The sequence below is a fragment of the Heterodontus francisci genome, chromosome 7 (genome assembly GCF_036365525.1).
Source record: "Heterodontus francisci isolate sHetFra1 chromosome 7, sHetFra1.hap1, whole genome shotgun sequence".
In the NCBI taxonomy this organism is placed as follows: Eukaryota; Metazoa; Chordata; class Chondrichthyes; order Heterodontiformes; family Heterodontidae; genus Heterodontus; species Heterodontus francisci.
In genome coordinates this window covers 44,001,762-44,020,625 of record NC_090377.1, presented here as the reverse complement: position 1 = coordinate 44,020,625, position 18,864 = coordinate 44,001,762, and the positions used below count along the sequence as shown (strand labels likewise).

The 18,864-nt window shown below is 44.8% G+C and overlaps 1 protein-coding gene across 14 annotated transcripts in view; it reads right to left on the bottom strand.

Moving 5' to 3' along the window:
* Positions 1-18,864, bottom strand: part of LOC137371950 (nck-associated protein 5-like) — a 693,455-nt gene that overhangs the window by 593,860 nt on the left and 80,731 nt on the right. Inside the window, exon 2 of one of the 14 annotated variants that reach the window (XM_068035090.1) lies at positions 11,099-11,249. The exons of 11 other annotated variants lie outside the window; for them this stretch is intronic. The gene's annotated coding sequence lies outside the window, so the exon portion shown is untranslated. Of the gene's footprint in view, positions 1-11,098; positions 11,250-18,864 lie in introns of those variants that run through there. 2 more of the 14 variants (XM_068035092.1, XM_068035101.1) reach the window with 2 other exon arrangements.

Sequence of the window (18,864 nt, the reverse complement as noted above, 5' to 3'; positions counted from 1 at the left end):
AGATGGCATTGGCGACCATCTTGATGCAGCGATGAGCTGTAGACTGGAAGTTCCCACAGATATCTCCAGAAGATCGTTGGAATGATCCTGAGGTCCAGAAATTCAGCGGCACGATGACCTTCAATGCGACAGGCAATGAGTGCCCACCACTTTCCATTGGGCTCAGCTCCTCCTCCATCATGGTGCACAGCTCAGTGACTGACTCCCTGGAGAGGCGCAGTCTTTGGCGACAATGCTCTGACGGTAGACCCTCTCTGGTGGGTGTGGTCTTCTGCATGCAAGAGGCTGGTGCCCCTCTGCACCCACTTTCTCTCTGTCCCCTTCCTCCAGATTGCCACTAAGACTGACTACTCAGTATCACCCTCCCTACTAAGCCCCGCTACCCCTTGCAATAGCTGCCAACTGCCGCTGAGCTTCTGCCTCTTTTTAGCTGGCGAAGCTCTGAAGCTCTAGTGTTCTCGCTCGCCACTTGCAAAATTCAAAATGCTGTTTAACAGGCTTAATTAACTTCCCGCCACATTTAAGCGAGGCCTCCTCCTGCTAGCCCACTGCCTCAGGGAATATCCCCTGGCAGTGTAAAGATGTTTGGCTTCCCTCCCGACAGCTTTCACCGTTTTCCCACCCCTCCTGCCTCCCAGCCCATCTCCAATGGGTTGGCAAATTGCTGGCCATGGTGTTGAATCAGTTTTCTGCTGGTCATAGTTCTTTGAGTTTTACTGCCACCAACATAAGTGTCACTCACTTGCACAATTTCCACTCAAAGCAGTAAATCTGGATGATTTCAACAAACATCCAACTGGATAGCTAAATGTACCACCAGTAGTAAGCAGTTGGAAGAAGTTATTTTTTCAACCTCAGTGAATTACTTTTACGACCAAAAGTCTGAAAACAGAATCCAAAGGGGGTGAAATTCCTCCTATTGAAAATTTCAGTGGAAATGTCAGCATGAGGACAAATCAAAATTTGTCATGCTGCCTTTATTGCTAAAATTGGCAGAAGGAATTTTACATTTAATAAATGCTTAAAGAAAAATAAAAAGTACAATGTATTCCGGGTAATTTTAGTTTTAGAATGATTAGACACGTAGGTTAAGAAAGTATTTAATTAACACAATCCATTAGAAATATTGATATCATTTGGAAATATTAATTACAAGGATGAAGAATTAACAAAAATTATTAATCTACAAAATTGAATCTTTCTTCATCTTGTTTTGACAAGGAACTATATTCTGAAATGTAATATCAAGCGTGATCATTAAAAATTATGATAAACATAAGCAAAAAGTGTGGAGACTGAGAATGTGAAACAAAAACAGGAATACTGGAAACACTGGGCTGAATATAGCTGAGCTCCTAACGTCGGGCTCCGTGGTGGGGGGTGCCGGAAGATCGCAGCGGCAGCCGCCCGCCATGGAGCCCGATGCCAGGTTTGCCGGGCCCGATCTTCCTGGCAGCCATGAGGCTCCGTGGCAGCACCCCGCACCCCCCGCTGCTTGGCAACAGGACTCAACTTTAAATATTGAAATAAAGGACATGAATACATTAACATAACATTCACCATGATCTTACTGGCAGTCCATGATCTTCCTGTGATGGCTGGCACTCCCGCCTCTCTTTCCCATTTAGGGAAAGCTGGCGCCACTGAGGTGAGGGGTGGGGAGGGGAAACTGAGCATTTTTAGTGTAGAGTTGGGTGGAACGGGGTCAACTCTGCATTTCTAGTGTCGTGAGGAGAAGGGTGACCTCTGCACTTTGTGCATTTGGGGGGAGGGAACGGGGCTACTGTTTATTTTCTGTGTATTGGGGGGGGGAAGGAAATGGGTCACATATTTATGTACAGTGTAGTGGGGGAGGGGGGTTGAACTTTGTACTCTGTGCAGGTCTGGCAACCCTTTAAAAATGGCGCCAGTGCCTGCACAGAAGCAGCTGATGCCATTGCCAGGGTTGCAGAGCCCGCCCCCGCCATGTGATTGGTGGGGGGTGGGGCGGATGCTCTGCGTATGGAAATGAGCTGCCGCATGCTACATCATGGCGGCGTTGTAGCCATTTTATTCACTCGCTGTGGCGGGAAAATCAAATCCCGCCCATTCTGTGGGTCAGGCAGGATCTGCAGAGAGAACAGATAAGTAATTTCATTTGACATAGATTCTATACGTGAAATGTTAACTCGTCTGCGCTCTCCACAGATGCTGAGAACTTTCAGTATTTACTGTTTTCATTTCTAATGTAATATATGATATTACTCACAATACTGCAAAAAGGTTTGTTTTTTTGAACAAAAAGGTATGGAAACACCATATAGGACAAAGAGAACTGAGGAAGGCAAACAACATTCAAGAATGTTTCGAGACAGTACATAACTGAAATATAAGCCAAACATTCCTTTGCAGCAAACAATTCTTGGGGCAACCAGTGGTGCATTAAGGGCAGACACATAAAGTATGAGTCAAGACTGATCTGGCACCTGAATACCAGTTTCTAAAATTGTTCTACTTTCAAACTCAACAATCTAAAAAAAAATACATCAAAAGCCACTTTAAGTTTTTTTCTTGGTAAAAAAATGTTATACCGTAGATAGGCACAATATATTTTAATCCTACTGACTATAATAAACGAATTATTAAACGGAAACAAAATTATCCCATCGTCATTACATTTTCAAACATTTGTTATTCATAGCAAAAGCAGAGTCAGGCATACCTGAGGTTGGGCTTCTAAATAGGTTTTGCTGGATACGCCCAACAAGAAGATGTTGTTGGAGTGAAATATGCTTCAAGGAAACAACAAGAAGCACCACGGCTGACTCTTAATGTTTGCCCATAAGGTTTCAAGGCACTTGCGACAAAGATACTGACAAGAACAATAGACAAAAGTACCTCAAGGTGCCACCTAAAAGGAGGTGCAGTGGAGAGAGATGCTGTGCTCTGTGAGCAATTATATTGCTCTGAATTAGTGAGAAAGCTAAATGCAGCATTAAAAAAGAGGGGCACATTTCACGCGTTAATGCTCCCAGCATGGAACCTTGCTCAATGAGGGCAGATCACACAATGAGGCATGGAATTTAGTGTGCCCATTCATGGCCTCCTCATTTATTAATTTTATTTACCAGAAAATCAGTAGAGCTGTGAATTGGGCCCGATTGTCTAATCTCCCCTCCAGTTAAATGAGGCTCTATGCCAGAACCACTAAGATGTAAAAGTTACCTCATAATGCTCAAAAAATAACCAGTCATTTTGAAATCACATCTTGCATTCATTTTATGGAATCCTTTGCTGCATTAGACTGAAAGCAAAATAAATTTGGCTATTCAAAACTTGGCTTCATGGAGAAACAATCATCAGTATGGAGACAAAATTAATAAGCTAACTCACTGCTTTTGACCACAATTTCATCCTGTCTTGAGGATATGAAATCAGCTTGATTGCACGTAAAAGTGTTAGGAAAATACATTGGCACGGCTTGGGATCCTGCAGTCATTTTTTCCATGAATAGGTCCGAAACAATCTTAAAATGTGTTTGAGCTGAAGTTCAGTTCTGTGGGACTGGATCAGCCCAGACCTGCTGGAAGTGTACGAGAGTATGCTTTTGGCCGGCAGCATGTCAGGATCTATGAGGAAAGGCATCATCACCCTCATCGACAAGCGGAAGGGGGAGAGGGCAGTAATCAGAAATTGGCGGCCCATCTCACTGCTTAATGTAGACTACAAGATTCTGTCCAAAGTCATCGCCAGTTGGGTCAATCTGCTCTGGAGTTGGTGATTCACCCTGACCAGACCTGTACTGTACCAGGCAGGAAGATCTCTGATAGTCTCACGCTACTCAGGGATACAACTGCCTATGTACGGTACAGGAGGGTGGACACCTGCCTCATCAGCTTGAACCAGGAGAAGGCTTTTGACAGGATTTCTCACACATACATGATGGACGTGCTCTCCAAAATGGGGTTTGGGGATGGAATCTGCAATTGGATCAAACTGCTCTACACAAACATCAGTAACGCAGTCTCAATCAATGGGTGGGAATCAGAAAGTTTCCTGATCAAATCTGGAGTCAGACAGGGCTGTCCTCTTTCTCCTACCTTGTTTATTTGCCATATCAAACCCTTTGTTTTGCGGGCATAAGAGGAGTGACAATCCCAGGCAGCGGAGGCACTCAGGTCAAAGCCTTGCTATACATGAATGACATCGCTGTCTTTTGCTTGGATCCACTGTCAGTTTGCAGACGGATGAGCATCTGCGACCAGTTTGAACTGGCCTCGGGAGCCAAAGTAAATTGTGGCAAGAGTGAGGCCATATTCTTTGGGAACTGGGCAGACCGATCCCTTGTCCCCTTCACTGTCAAGACAGACTACCTGAACGTGTTGGGGATATGGTTCAGAAGGGCCAGGGCATGCGCCAAAATCTGGAAGGAGTGAGTAGCCATGATACGCCATAAATTGAGCACGTGGGAGCGGTATTCTCTCTCCATTGTAGGTAAGAACCTGGTCATCATGTGTGAGGTGCTCACGTTGTTGCTGTATGTGGCGCAGGTCTGGCTCATACCCCACTCCTGCATCGTGGCGGTCACCCGAGCCATTTTCCGTTTTATCTGGAGATGCAAAATGGACCAGGTCCGGAGGGACACGATGTTCAAACCTTTGGATAAAGGTGGAAAAATCGTACCCAACATCGCCCTCATCCTGATGACCACCTTTGTGTGCGGCTGCATCAAGTTGTGCATAGAGCCCCAGTACGCAAACACCAATGTCACTATGTGCTGAGGTTCTATCTGTCCCTGGTGTAGGATGGGTCTGGTCACATTGCACGGAACGCTCCATCCAGTTGGACCGTGCCTTACCAACTATCCTTTGTGGAAAAGTTTGTCGAGAAAAACACCGTTGACCACCAATCCATCAGGCAGAGGTCTGTACGGAATGTCCTCAAGGCCCTGCGGGAAAAGGATATGGTGGATCCTGTCGGATGGTTCCCCGAGCAGACTGCAAAAGTCATTTGGCAGAATGCCTCATCACCAGAACTTTCAAACAAGCACCAAGACGTAGCGTGGCTGGTGGTGAGAAGGGCCCACCCTGTCAGATCCTTCCGGCACGCCTAGAATCTCACCACCTCCTCACACTGCCCTTGAGGTGGCTGTGGTGGGGAAGAGACTGCTGCCCACCTCCTCTGGAAAGTGCCTTTGCAAAGCTGGTGTGGAAAGAGATGCAGTGGTTTTTGTCGCAGTTCATCCCAAACAGCTCTGTAACACAGGAGTTTGTGCTCTACGGACTGTTCCCAGGGACGCACATTGAGATAAACATCAACTGCTGCTGGCGGACCATCAATTCAGTGAAAGACGCTCTTTGGTCTGTCCAAAACCTGCTGGTCTTCTAGTGCAAAGAGTTGTCCACAACCTTGTGTTGCAGACTGGCACATTCCAAGGTCCAGGACTACGTGCTGAGGGACGCACTAAAGCTTGGGGCAGCCGCCGCAAAGGCTTAATGGGAAAGACCACTGTGTAAGGTCCTCCCGCCATAGTGAACAGAGGGGCTGGACCCATGGATAACCCCTCGGGCTGTATACACCAAATATGGTTTTGCTGTAAAATGTGCATAGCATGTAAAATGGAATGGAAGGGTTGTGAGGCAACTCACTCCTGCATTGAAAAAAACTGATTTCCTTTGCATTTCCTGGAATGTCAACTTGGTGCTGTTTTGAACTGTTTTGTAATGTATCTTTTACAGATTTTATGAGTAAAGTATATTTTTGAGGGAAAAAATTGAGCTGAAGTTAGTCTATCAGTGATTAGCTGCTCCAATTCTATGCTGAGTTGTCAATTCAGTGGCAGTTGAGGGGTATTTCAAAAAGCAAGAATGAGTCATTGCTTTGAAGAATTCCCAAACAATGGGCTATTCGTTTGTAATGTTTGATCATTCAGGCCACATCTAGCACCTTTTAAAAAATTTCTCCATGCCAGACTTGGCTCCTGGCAGCACTCTCATTTCTGTCCATTGCCTTAGTGTGCACAAATTTGGTGGGTATGTCACTCGGCACAAAATACTCAGCCTGTGACCTGCTCTAGTAGCTGCGGCATTTATATGGCTGGTCTCATAGAGTCATAGAATTATACAGCACAGAAACAGGCCCTTCAGCCCACCGTGTCTGCACCGGCCATCAAGCCTATCTATTCTAATCCCATTTTCCAGCACTTGGCCCGTAGCCTTGCACGCTATGGGGTTTCAAGTGCTCCTCTAGATACTTCTTAAATGTTGTGAGAGTTCCTGCCTCTACCACCCCTTCAGGTGTTCCAGATTCCAACCAGTCTCTGAGTGAAAAATATTTCCTCAAATCCCCTCTAAACCTCCTGCCCCTTATCTTAAATCTATGCCCCCTGGTTATTGACACCTCCGCTAAGGGAAAAAGTTTCTTCCTATCTACCCTATTTATGCCCCTCATAATTTTGTATACCTCTATCAGGTCTCCCCTCAGCCTTCTCTGCTCTTAAGGAAAACAATGCTAGCCTATCCAGTCTCTCTTCATAGCTGAAATGCTCCAGCCCAGGCAACATCCTGGTGAATCTCCTCTGCACCCTCTCTAGTGCAGTCACATCCTTCCTATATATGGCGACCAGAACTGTACACAGTACTCCAACTGTGGCCTAACTAGCATTTTATACAACTCCATCATAACCTCCCTGCTCTTATATTCTATGCCTCGGCTAATAAAGGCAAGTATCCCGTATGCCTTCCTAACCACCTTATCTACCTGTGCTGCTGCCTTCAGTGATCTATGGACAAGTACACCGAGGTACCTCTGACCCTCTGTACTTCCTCGGGTCCTACCATCCATTGTATATTCCCTTGCCTTGTTCGTCCTCCCAAAATGCATCACCTCACACTTCTCAGGATTAAATTCCATTTGCCACTGCTCTGCCCATCTTACCAGCCGATCTATATCATTCTGTAATCTAAGGCTTTCCTCCTCACTATTTATGACAACACCAATTTTCATGCCATATGCGAACTTACTGATCATACCTCCTATATGCACATCTAAATCATTAGTCTCGTTGCGTTTCTGCTCAATGGTGACCCTCCCAGGATGTTAATGGTGGGGGAATGGTAATGTCATTCAATGTCATGGGTAGGTGGTTAGGCTCTTTCTCATTCAAGATTATCAGTAGCTGGAACTTAAGTGACGAGTAATATTTGCACCACACATCAGTGCACGACAAGCCCAGGTTGTTGTCCAGGTCTTTGCTGCACATGGGCATGGACTGCTTCCTTATCCGAGGAATTGTAAATGGTGGTGAACAAACCTTATGATGGAGGGAAGGTCATTGATGAAGCAGGTGTAGATAGTTGGATCTTGGATGCCGCCTTGAGGAACACCTACAGTGGTGCTCTGGGGCTCAGACGATTGGTCTCCAATAACCACAACTATCTTCTTTTGTCTTTGCTAAGATTCCAGTCACTATTAAGTTTTCCCCCTGCTCCCCATTGAGTTCAGTTTTACAAAGGCTCCATGGTGCCACACTTTGGTCAAAAGCTGCTTGGATGTCAAGGACAGTCTCAACTCCAATTGCTATCTTCCTACATTTCTAAAACCAGCCCCCTGTCCTAATGGCAGAATAGAAGATCCATATTTTTATGATTTTACGATTTTGGTGTAAGGATAAGGAAGATAATTTTAGCCATGTAAATACAAAGGGGTAGAGTTCCACTTTGGGTGCAATCAGCGATTCTGGCACAAATTGTATCAGTTTTGAGAAGTGTTTTTTTTCCCTCAGGTTTCTGCTAAAGCTCATTTTTATATCAGCAGATGCAAAATATGCCATGAGCTAGTGCATTCGGGCAGCGCTTTGGAATGTAATTTTTTTTTAAATTGCGTTAAAAAATATTCTTTGATATATTTAGGAATGGTAACTTGGTGCAGTTTTATTAATACAGCTGAAAATGGGTTTATCACAAAAGATAGCCATTTCAATCAGAGTGTTTAGGCCACCACCTGTGAGTAACCAGATTTTAAATAACTGAAAATGACTTAAAAAATATACAGAACAATTTGTTAGTTTTTTTTAATATTAGTTCCTGGGATGTGGGCGTCGTTGGCTAGGCCAGCATGTATTGTCCATCCCTAATTGCCCTTGAGAAGGTGGTGGTGAGCTGCCTTCTTGAACCTGCTGCAGTCCATGTAGGGTAGGTACACCCACAGTGCTGTTAGGAAGGGAGTTCCAGGATTTTGACCCAGTGACAGTCAAGGAATGGCGATATAGTTCCAAGTAAGGATGGTGTGTGACTTGGAAGGGAACTTGCAGGTGGTGGTGTTCCCATGCAGCTGCTGCCCTTGTCCTTCTAGATGATAGAGGTCGCGGGTTTGGAAGGTGCTGTCGAAGAAGCCTTGGTGAGTTGCTGCAGTGCATCTTGTAGATGGTATACACTGCTGCCACTGTGTGTCAGTGGTGGAGGGAGTGAATGTTTGTGGATGGGGTGCCAATCAAGCGGGTTGCTTTGTCTTGGATGGTGTCAAGCTTCCTGAGTGTTGTTGGAGCTGCACCCATCCAGGGAAGTGGAGATTATTCCATCACACTCCTGACTTGTGCCTTGTAGATGGTGGACAGGGTTTGGGGAGTCAGGAGGTGAGTTACTTGCTGCGGGATTCCTAGCCTCTGATCTGCTCTTGTAGCCACGGTATTTATATGGCTACTCCAGTTCAGTTTCTGGTCAATGGTAACGCCCCAGGATGTTGAAAGTGGGGGATTCAGCAATGGTAATGCCACAGAATGTCAAGGGAGATACAGTAGTCAGTTTCTCAGCAAATTCTTTTAAAAAAAATTATTTGAAAGCCTTTAAAATTAGTCTATTAGTGTCCTTGCACCCAGAAGAACCAGCTTAATTTTTAGCGCCTCACTGAAGTCCTGCAAACCAATGTGGAAACTCTCAATAGTGATTAATTTGATCTGGGGGCATGGCCATGGCCGGTTTATAGCGTGATGTTTGTTAAACCAGAGCAAAAGATTGTGCAAACTCAAGAGGCACTGAATGTAATTTGCGCTTAAAATTCCATGATCTTTTATGCTGCTTTCGCTGATCACAACTGAGCGGAAACTCCAGGCCAGGGACCGTGTGCGTAAATTTTGTTTTCATGTGATCCAAACTAAGCAAGTGGTGAATGTGAAGTGTCAATTGAGTGAGAGGTATCTAAAGTGCTCATACTCATGACTGCAGTATGCCGAAATGTGCTACCTTTCCGGACAGAATTAAATGGCGATTACAAGCTCCAGCATTCCACTTCAGAATAAGTTGGAGATAAGCATCTGCTAACACAATTATTTTCTCATTTCATTTGATAGTACTAAATTAATGGGTTTTTTTGCAATTTTTTGTTTCCAAATATGTTTCTCAAAATCCAGCGGCTGTGATTTAAGGCGACCTCGAACCCTTTGTTTTGCAGTCTGCATTACTAACCGACCTTTAATGAATCAGTCAGATGTGAAAAGTCTACAAGTGTGTTTGTACTCTATCAGAGAAGATTAAATGCTACTGGGTCATCTTACTTCAAAAAGTATAGATTGTTATATATACAATTTTCCTAACGGTTTACAATTTCGTGAATTTATTTTGCTTTGATGTTTAGGCATACACTTATGTTTTAGAAGTTATTTCATTGAAGAAATAAGTAGCTTAAGAATCATTTATCCCTGTATACCTGTTTTGTAAATGAGAATTGACAATGGGAAAATGCATTGGTCATCAGTTTACAGTAAATTAGCTGAAATGCTTAACTTGTCAAAGAAATTAACTATTACTGATGTACAAGGAAGCATTTAAGCAGTTTGATTTCAAATTAGCTTTTGTATCTCATTAAATCATTTTACTTTAAAACAGTTGCTTCAGCAAAGGTCATTACTGAATTTCATGCATGCCACTTTGCTGATAAATATCTGTATATCTACCTGTTTCTGTTCAATTCTGGGTTACTGAAATGAGGGGGAAGAACATTACCTGAGCTTTTGTTTTATTCTGGCTGACCTAACACACATTTTTTATATGTAAACCAAATTATACATATCATTGTAAATATAAATCAAATTATATTTAACTAGAAACCATTTTTCTACATATGAATCAAAATACCCTGTGTATTAAATATGGTACATTTCAGAAAGGTGCAATAAAATGGATGTGTTTAAATCCTCAGCAACAGTATCCATTACTTTGATAACAATCTTTAGCTGCTTCATCAATGACCTTCCCTCCATCATAAGGTCAGGAGTGAGGGTTAATCGCTGTTGATGCCACACTGTTCAAATCCATTCACAACTCCTCTGATAGCAAGGCAGCATATTCTAGCTTTTGGCAGGTACCTGGACAATATCTAGGTTTGGACTGACAGGAAGTAGCTCTCATTCCTGCTACATAGCTCCTGGCTATTGGCCATCTCAAACAAGCAAAATCCCAGCCATCTCCCCTGACCTTCAACCACATCATCATCATGGAGTCTCCCACCATCAACATTTTTATGGTCACCATTATCCAGAAGTTTAACCAGACTAACCATATCAACACTGTGATTAGAAGAGCATGGGTAAAGCAGCACTCAACAAAAGTGACAATACCCAGGAGAAAGCAGTTTGCTTCATCAGTACTCCTGCCACCAGACTCGATTTCCACTCCCTTTAATCAAAGGCACACTGTGGCTGCATTATGTGCAATTTACAAGATGCATAGCAGCAATTTACCAAGGTTACCTTAATATTCCCCTTCCCTCTGACCTGTACAACTGAGATGGAAAAAAGCAACAATATTGTGGGAACACCATCATCTCTAAGTTCTTGGCTTAGTCATTTATCGCATTCCCTTCATTGTTACTGGGTCAGCATCCTGGAATTCCTTACCAAACACCATTGTGAGAACACCCTCATCACAAGGACTACAATGGTTCAAGGAGAAAGTCCACCAATACCACCTTAAGGCAAATAGGAATCACCCACATTCTGAAAACAAATACATAAAATGGTGCACTGAAGGACATAATTCAACTCTTCACAATAAGAAAGGAAAAAAGGATTTACAGGGGAGAAAAAAGCCCATTCACTGAAGAAAAAATATTGATCAGAACTTACTTAAGGGAAAACGAACAAGTCTCAATTCATGAACAGATTCAATTTTCCATGCAGTAAATGATGAATTCTTGTATTCCTGAACTCTGTTTACAACATTCGCACTGCATCAGTAAATTCATATTTTCACTCACCAGGAGAACTCAGTCACCTGCTGGTGAAGGAAAAGCAATTAGTGCTTTCAGTTTATATCTTAGAGACCATTTGACCTGATTGCATCACTTTTGTAAGTAAATGTCAACCTGTGCAGCAGCCATTAATGACTGATCCAGCTGGGTTGACATAAAACACCACAACAGGTTCCCATTAAAGTTTCCATGGCAGCCTCTTAAACCTCAATACCCAGTTTATGTTTTAACTGATGTATTTGTTGTAAGCAAAGTGCAAACACTTTAATTGTGGCTTTTCTTAAGAATATCTGTAAAGAACTGGACCATATATAGGCGAACCATAACTGGTCGAGGACAATTTAGAAAACAGAAGCTTTTCCAATAACATGAGGCTGTGGTCAGACAAGCTGAAGGAGGTCACCTGGTTTCACGACCAAAAGATTTGAATGAGCTCACAAGTGAACCATTCCTATTAAACTGGACAAAAGAGTGATCATGAAAAGCAAGTACTGGAAATCTGAAGAGAAATAGAAAATGCTGGAATTAAAAAGCATCCATGGAAAGAATAGATAAGTTGATGAAAAGAGCATAAATCAAACTTTATCGGCAGCTTTGCTGATAGCAATTCATTTTTAAAAAAAAGGCAGTCATGCTCTGAATTTGTCGAACTCAATGCTCAGTCCAGAAGGCTGTAGATTGCCACTTTAAAAATATTGATGTTTTTTTTATTTTTTAACCATGTGCCTATCTTAAACTTGTATTTCATGTCGTTGTTTTCAGACAGAGTTGTTCATTATTCTGCCATTAACACTCTCTTTGGACTAATACTTTGGGATGAATTTTATGAGCCCTCCGGCGTCGGGTAGTTGTGGCGGGGTCCCGGTCGGGCCACGACCTCCGATGCCAAGAAGGCCCCGCTGTATTTTATCAGCAGCAGCGAGGCCTCGGTGCGGACCCCCATTTAAAAGATGCAAATTAACTTACCTTGTCCCGGCGGCCATCCCACGCCTATATTCCGGCCACTGGCCATAACTCTCTGGTGGGGAGCGGGGAGTAGTGAGATTATCAGTGCGCGGGGGTTGGGGGGGGAGCGGGGAAAACACTTTGCATTGGCTGAGGGGATGGTGGTAAGAGGTTGAAGGGCAACTGTTACAGGTTGGGGGGGAAAGTTCGGGTTGGGAATAAAGTTCATTTTGGTGATATTGCCCCAAAAACAAACATTGCGGGGTTGGGGGGGGTGGGTGAATGGGGTGGCTGGGAAAGAGCCTCCAGCATCTATTTAAATTTTTACAAACAATGCATCACAATAAAACTTTAAAAATTAAAATTTAATCTAAGAGCTTGAAGCTCTTTAAAAATGGTGCTGGTGCCTGCACCAGATGCCAAAATATCGCAGGGGCTCAGCGACAGTGCATCTTGCCTGAAGACTGCTCAGATCAGAGCGCGATTTGCTGCAGCTCACAAATTTCAGTCGTTTGTTTTTTACTACAACAATTACCACTGCCGTTACCTTTTGTTCCATGGCATCTTTGTTATTTAATCTCTCCTGCCCTCTGCCCTATCACACACCTTTCTTTTTGTTCTTCTACCAACAACCCCCACCCCCCCAATCCCCCTTCCACTTGCTCAAAGCCTATTGCATTTCTAACCTTTGCGAGTTCTGATGAAAGGTCACAGACCTGAAACATTAACTCTGTTTCTCTCTTCACAGATGCTGCCAGACCTGCTGTGTATTTCCAGCACTTTTTGTTTTTATTCCACCTTATTTTGCCAGCTTGACCTGTTTTAATTTTAAACCTGACCTGCCAGCTTTCAAGTTTCCCCATCTTATCATCTCTTTGTTGAGTTGCATCCTACTGACTAAAGTATTTACCCATTCTTTGTTTCCCTAATGTTTCTAATTTAATGTTTCTTGCCCTTGTCCAATGCAAAGATCTTGCCAGTCATCTTAACAATCACTTCCCTCACCTGTGTAAATCTGTTAAGTCTGATTACTGTCCTTTCCACAGCAGCAACAATACCCAAGCCATAGTTGTCACCAATATCCTTTTGGATTGTGAAAGAAGAAAGAATTTACATTTATAAAACTTTTCACATCCTCAAAACACAGCAGTTCGCAGCCAATGAATTACACTGTAAGTGTAGGCACTGTTGTTTTGTAGGCAAACATGGTAGCCAACTCGTGCACTTTGTGATTTTGACTGCGACACATTATTACACCTTGAATTCTGCGCCGCCTTCAGCAATGGGTTAAAGAGATTTCCAGCAGTTTTCCTTGTTTCCTCATTTCCCGGCGGAGCAGCAGGAGAAGGTAGCGACTCTTCGTTGGGTGAGTGAAGGCATCAGGAGCTGTGTTTTCAAAGTAAGTACTTACTGTTTTACTTACTGTTTTCCTTGTCTTTGAGTTTCTTTTGGCGCCGGAGGAACCGGAAGCTGGTCGGCAGCGAGGACTCCTGGGTAGGTATTTTCCTTAAAGGTGCGGAGCTCCGTGGACTCGGCCTCATTTCCCGGCGGAGCAGCAGGAGAAGGTAGCGACTCTTCGTTGGGTGAGTGAAGGCATCAGGAGCTGTGTTTTCAAAGTAAGTACTTACTGTTTTACTTACTGTTTTCCTTGTCTTTGAGTTTCTTTTGGCGCCGGAGGAACCGGAAGCTGGTCGGCAGCGAGGACTCCTGGGTAGGTATTTTCCTTAAAGGTGCGGAGCTCCGTGGACTCGGCCTCATTTCCCGGCGGAGCAGCAGGAGAAGGTAGCGACTCTTCGTTGGGTGAGTGAAGGCATCAGGAGCTGTGTTTTCAAAGTAAGTACTTACTGTTTTACTTACTGTTTTCCTTGTCTTTGAGTTTCTTTTGGCGCCGGAGGAACCGGAAGCTGGTCGGCAGCGAGGACTCCTGGGTAGGTATTTTCCTTAAAGGTGCGGAGCTCCGTGGACTCGGCCTCATTTCCCGGCGGAGCAGCAGGAGAAGGTAGCGACTCTTCGTTGGGTGAGTGAAGGCATCAGGAGCTGTGTTTTCAAAGTAAGTACTTACTGTTTTACTTACTGTTTTCCTTGTCTTTGAGTTTCTTTTGGCGCCGGAGGAACCGGAAGCTGGTCGGCAGCGAGGACTCCTGGGTAGGTATTTTCCTTAAAGGTGCGGAGCTGAGTAAACCCGAGCCACTACACATGTAGTGTCTCCCACCCATCCTCCTCCTCTAACCTAATAATAAGACCCTTTTTACCCTCCTCCTCTAACCAAAAAGGACTGAGCAGGTAAGCTATTTACTGTTTTTGTTAATAACTATAGTTGTACTTAACTAAGGGGTAATTGAATAAAAGAAATGGCAGCCAGTGTAGTGTATTGCTCCTCCTGCAGAATGTTCGAGGTGAGGGGAACCTCCGGTGACCCTGCCGACTTCACCTGCTGGAAGTGCATCCGTCTCCAGCTCCTATCAGACCGTGTTAGGGAATTGGAGCTGGAGCTGGATGAACTGAGGATCATTCGGGAAGCTGAGGGGTTGATAGATAGAAGCTACACGGAGGTCGTTACTCCACAAATCAAAGGCAGCTGGGTAACAGTTAGAGGTGGGAAGAGGTCAGTGCAGGGATCTCCTGTGGTCGTTCCCCTCAACAACAAGTATACAGTTTTAGATACTGTTGGGGGGGACGGCCTATCGGGGGCAGGCTGCAGTGACCGGGCCTCTGGCACGGGGTCCTGCACTGTGGCTCAGAAGGGAAGGAGGGAGAATGGGAGAGCACTAGTCATCGGGGACTCGATGGTGAGGAGTACGGACAGGCGGTTCTGTGGGCGCAGGCGAGACGCACGGATGGTTTGTTGCCTCCCTGGTGCCAGGGTCCGTGATGTTTGTGATCGCGTCTTCAGGATCCTTAAAGGGGAGGGGGAGCAGCCAGAGGTCGTGGTGCACATTGGCACCAACGACGTAGGAAGGAAGGGTGGCACAGATGTTAGAAGTGAGTTTAGGGAGTTAGGCTGGAAGCTGAAAGCTCGGACGGACAGAGTTGTTATCTCTGGTTTGTTGCCGGCGCCACGTGATAGTGAGGCTAGGAATAGGGAGAGAGCACAGCTGAACACGTGGCTGCAGGAATGGTGTAGGAGGGAGGGCTTCCAGTTCTTGGATAATTGGACTGCATTCTGGGGAAGATGGGACCTGTTCAAACAGGACGGGCTGCATCTGAACCAGAGGGGCACCAATATCCTGGGAGGGAGGTTTGCTAGTACTGTTCGGGAGGGTTTAAACTAGTTTGGGAGGGGGATGGGAACCGGACTTGTAATCCAGGGACCAGTGGGTCCACTCAGAAAGACAAAGAGTGTAGTGAGGTATTGGGGAAGGTAGCACTGTCACAGAGGACAGATGGGCACGGAGAAGGGTTAAAGTGCGTATACTTCAACGCAAGAAGCATCAGGAATAAGGTGAGTGAATTGAAGGCGTGGATGGGCACTTGGGACTACGATGTTGTGGCCATCACTGAAACGTGGATAGGTGAGGGGGAGGAATGGTTTTTGGAGGTACCTGGTTATAGATGTTTTCATAAGATTAGGAATGGTGGTAAAAGAGGTGGGGGGGTGGCATTGTTAGTTAGAAATAGTGTAACAACTGCTGAAAGAATTTTCGAGGAGGATCTGCCGACTGAGGCACTGTGGGTTGAGGTCAGGAACAGGAAAGGAGCAGTCACCTTGATGGGAGTTTTCTATAGGCCCCCCAATAGCAGCAGGGAGGTGGAAGAGCAGATTGGGAAACAGATTTTGGAAAGGAGCAGAAGTCACAGGGTAGTAATTATGGGGGATTTCAACTTCCCAAATATTGATTGGCAACTCTTTAGATCGAATAGTTTGGATGGGGTAGTGTTTGTGCAGTATGTCCAGGAAGCTTTTCTGACTCAGTATGTAGACTGCCCGACCAGAGGGGAGGCAATATTGGATTTGGTACTAGGTAATGAACCAGGGCAAGTGATAGAGCTGTTGGTGGGCGAGCACTTTGGAGATAGTGATCACAATTCTGTAGCATTCACTGTGGTAATGGAGAGGGATAGGTATGTGCAACAGGGCAAGGTTTACAATTGGGGGAAGGGTAGATATGATGCTGTCAGGCAGGAACTGAGGAGCATAAGTTGGGAGCATATGCTGGCAGGGAAGGGCACGGTCGAAATGTGGAACTTTTTCAAGGAGCAGATAGTAGGGGCCATTGATAAGCATGTCCCTGTCAGACAGGGAAGGGATGGTCATGTGAGGGAACCGTGGTTGACAAGAGAGGTTGAGAGTCTTGTTAGGAAGAAGAAGGATGCGTATATAAAGTTGAGGAAAAAGGGCACAGGCATAGCTCTGGAGGGATACAAGATGGCCAGGAAGGATCTGAAGAAAGGGATTAGGAGAGCTAAGAGAGGGCATGAAAAATGCTTGGCGGGTAGGATAAAAGAAAACCCCAAGGCCTTTTACGCGTATGTCAGAAATATGAGGATGACTAGGGGGACCTTAGGTCCGGTCAAGGACAATAGCGGGAGACTGTGTGTTGAGCCGGAAGAGATAAGTGAGGTTTTGAATGAGTACTTCTCTTCGGTATTTACGAATGAGAAGGGGTGTATTACTGAAGAGGACGGTGGGAAGCAGACTGGTAAGCTCGAGGAAGTGCTCGTTAGGAGGGAAGATGTGTTGGGGTTTTTGAATAACTTGAAGATAGACAAGTCTCCCGGGCCTGACGGGGTATATCCAAGGATGTTATGGGAAGCAAGGGATGAAATTGCAGAGCCGCTGGCAATGATCTTTTCATCTTCTCTGCTGACGGGGGTGGTACCAGGTGATTGGAGGGTGGCAAATGTTGTGCCCCTGTTCAAGAAAGGGAATAGGAACAACCCTGGGAATTACAGGCCAGTTAGTCTTACTTCGGTGGTAGGCAAGTTGATGGAAAAGGTGCTGAGGGATAGGATTTCTGAGCATCTGGAAAGACACTGCTTGATTCGGGACAGTCAGCACGGTTTTGTGAGGGGTAGGTCTTGCCTCACAAGCCTGATTGAATTCTTTGAGCAGGTGACCAAGCAAGTGGATGAGGGTAAACCAGTGGATGTGGTGTACATGGATTTTAGTAAGGCATTTGATAAGGTCCCCCATGGTAGACTTATGGAGAAAGTCAGGAGGCATGGGATAGTGGGGAATGTGGCCAGTTGGATTAAGAATTGGCTAACTGATAGAAGGCAGAGAGTGGTCTTAGATGGTAAATACTCAGCCTGGAGCCCAGTTACCAGTGGCGTGCCGCAGGGATCAGTTCTGGGTCCTCTCCTGTTTGTGATTTTTATTAACGACTTGGATGAGGAAGTCGAAGGGTGGGTCAGTAAATTTGCAGATGATACAAAGGTTGGTGGAGTTGTGGATACCGAGGAGGGCTATTGTCGTCTGCAAAGGGACTTGGATAGGTTGCAGTGCTGGGCTGAAAAGTGGCAGATGGAGTTTAACCCTGAAAAGTGTGAGGTCGTCCATTTTGGAAGGACAAACATGAATGCAAAATACTGGGTTAACGGTAGGGTTCTTGGGCATGTGGAGGAGCAGAGAGACCTTGGGGTCTATGTGCATAGATCATTGAAAGTTGCAACTCAAGTGGATAGGGCTGTGAAGAAGGCATATGGGGTGTTAGCGTTCATTAGCAGAGGGATTGAATTTAAGAGCCGTGAGGTGATGATGCAGCTGTACAGGACCTTGGTAAGGCCTCATTTGGAGTACTGTGTGCAGTTCTGGTCGCCTCATTTTAGGAAGGATGTGGAAGCCTTGGAGAGGGTGCAGAGGAGATTTACCAGGATGTTGCCTGGAATGGAGAATAAGTCTTACGAGGAAAGGCTGAACATTCTAGGCCTCTTCTCATTAGAAAGGAGAAGGATGAGGGGTGACATGATAGAGGTTTATAAGATGATCAGGGGAATAGATAGGGTAGACAGTCAGAAACTTTTTCCCCGGGTGGAGCAAAGCGTTACAAGGGGTCATAAATTTAAGGTGAAGGGTGGGAGATATAAGGGGAATGTCAGGGGAAGGTTCTTTACCCAGAGAGTGGTCGAGGCATGGAATGCCTTGCCCGGGGAAGTTGTTGAGTCAGAAACTTTAGGGACTTTCAAAAGGCTTTTGGATAGGTATATGGATAAAGGAGAATGATGGGGTATAGATTAAATTGTCCTTGACAGAGGACAAAGGATCGGCACAACATTGTGGGCCGAAGGGCCTGTTCTGTGCTGTATGTTCTATGTTCTATGTTAAGTGTGAATGCAACTTTATGCGGCTATTTCTTTGAACTAAATGGGTTCTGCAGAAATTGTGACAGTAAAATAGTGCAGACCTGTTGTCTTTTTCTGGGTACATTAAATAAAAGTTGTTTGCCCTATAAAATGAAAAGAGCAAATAAAATCCCTGAACATATCTCAAATGCATTTGACTTTTGCATGCATGCTGCCTCCTGCTTCAATTGCGCCTGTACATTTTATTTGAGGGCAACAAGCTAATTCAAATTTTACTGTTTGTAAGCATTTCCCCCAAAAGATCAGATAACCCAGGTTATAGCTTGAGTGATAACTCCTGTACCAAACTCGCGAAATCGACGTGAAGAATTATACAACAAAGCACAAATGTACAATAATATTATTGTACATTAACAATAATTATACAATAAGTACAATGTGAGGATTTCAAAT